The sequence below is a fragment of the Mustela nivalis genome, assembly GCF_964662115.1.
Source record: "Mustela nivalis genome assembly, chromosome: 1".
NCBI lineage: Eukaryota > Metazoa > Chordata > Mammalia > Carnivora > Mustelidae > Mustela > Mustela nivalis.
This window is the reverse complement of record NC_139020.1, coordinates 178,824,635-178,826,648: the sequence shown is the minus strand read 5'-3', so window position 1 is coordinate 178,826,648 and position 2,014 is coordinate 178,824,635. Positions and strand designations below refer to the sequence as shown.

At 37.5% G+C, this 2,014-nt stretch overlaps 1 pseudogene across 1 annotated transcript; it reads right to left on the bottom strand.

The window, feature by feature from the left end:
* Nucleotides 1-814: 814 nt before the first annotated feature.
* LOC309870105 (ubiquitin-ribosomal protein eS31 fusion protein pseudogene) lies at nt 815-1,377 on the bottom strand (annotated as a pseudogene). The gene has a single exon. The product of its transcript is annotated as a ubiquitin-ribosomal protein eS31 fusion protein pseudogene (transcript).
* Between the last annotated feature and the right edge of the window lie 637 nt (nt 1,378-2,014).

Genomic DNA, 2,014 nt, shown 5'->3' with positions numbered 1-2,014 from the left:
CTGTGCCTCTGTGTCCTACATTAGAACAGAGACAACAAAAATAAAAATATCAACCTTGTAGGGCTACAATGAGGATGACAATACATGAAGTATATAGATTTAATACGTGTTCGTAAAGAATCTTCTCTTTGGGGCTCCTGGGTGGCTCAGTGGGTTAAGCCTCTGCTTTTGGCTCAGGTCATGGTCTCAGGGTCCTGAGATCGAGCCCCGCCTCAGGCTCTCTGCTGAGCAGAGAGCCTGCTTCCTCTTCTCTCTCTCTGCCTGCCTTTTGGCCTACTTGTGATCTCTCTCTGCCAAATAAATAAATAAAATCTTTAAAAAAAAAAAAAAGATTTAAAAAAAAAGAATCTTCTTTTCTCAAAAAAAATATTTTTTCTCAGCTAAGTACTAAAAATTAATCAGAGATATTTTTCTTTACCTTGTAGTTAGTTGACACACAGCAACCAGAGATTATTTTAAAACAGAATAATTTCAAGGGCAAAATAACCCTCAGTACTTCAGTAGGATACATAGGGTTTGTAAAGAAACATGTAGAAAAAAAGTAGATATGTGTAGTTAGGCAATAGTGCCTCCTCAGAGAAAACTACTGAGCAAAAAAAAAAAAAAAAAATGAGTATATTTGTATATTTGTTCTCTTTACCTTTACCTGGTAATAATGGATTTAAAAACACCAGAAAATTAATTATCATCTAAACTGAGAATGATTCCAAAATATTAAGTACTTTTATGTTCTGAATATAATTAAATGATGCCATCAAGTTTTCTTATTTGGAGACCTAATTTCTCTAAATAGCAGAAAGCCCTAGAATTTGGCTTTTTTTTTTTTTTGTTAGTTCATGTCTTTTATTATTAACTCATATATAATCACTTGTCTTCTGGTTTGTTGAAGCAATAGGTCAGACAACATTTGCCACAGTAATGTCTGTCCAAGTGGCTAGCCATAAAAACTCCAGCACCACACTCATCTGAAGGGCACTCCCAACGAAGGCGACTGATTTTGCCATTCTCATCCACCTTATCGTATTTCAGGACTGCCAGTTTAACCTTCTTTCTCTTATGCTTGTTCTTCTTGGGAGTGGTATAAGACTTCTTCTTCCTTTTCTTAGCACCACCACGAAGTCTCAACACAAGATGAAGGTTGGACTCCTTTTGAATGTTGTAGTCACAAAGTACGTCCATCTTCCAGTTGCTTGCCAGCAAAGATCAGTCTCTGCTGATCAGGAGGAATTCCTTCCTTGTCCTGAATCTTTGCCTTCACATTTTCTATTGTATCCGAGGGTTCAACCTCGAGAGTAATGGTCTTCCCCGTAAGGGTTTTTACGAAAATCTGCATCCTGGTGGCGGTTCCACCACAGATGGCGGATCGGAAAAGCTAGAATTTGGCCTTTAATAGTATATCTCCTTTGATCATTTCCAAAATATGAGGGAAAATACTTTTTTTTATTGAGATGTCATTGACATATAACGTTGTGAAAGTTGCAGGTGTGCTGTGGTGTTGATTTGTCACTTTTATATATTGTGGTTTCTTTTAGGGGGAAGAGCAATTAAGACCTAGTCTCAGCAACTTTGAAGTCTGTGGTATAACCTTGTTGGCTGTAATCACTGTGATCTCTCTAGGACTTATGTACCTACTAATTGGAAGTTTATACTCTTAAACAATTTCCCCTAATACCGAATTCCCCCACACCATTTCCCTCACCCCAGGCCCCTGGCAATAATCATTCCCATCTCTGTTTTTGTGAGTTCAGCTTCTTTTAAGATTCCACGTATTCGGTGTTATCATGTAGGATTTGTGTTTCGGTGCAAAAACTTTTAATGCTTGCTCTTTTTGTGCATACTTCTGAGCTCAGAGATCGTTCTTCAACGTTTTCTTATTCATCTGGCTAAAAGGGTGATAGACTGTCCATAACCATGCTTACATCATAGGTTTGGGAATTTACTTTGTCTAAAGAGGTTTCCAAACCTTTGGTATTAGGGTAAATAAGTTTCTTGAAACTGGTTTTAGGGATTGGTA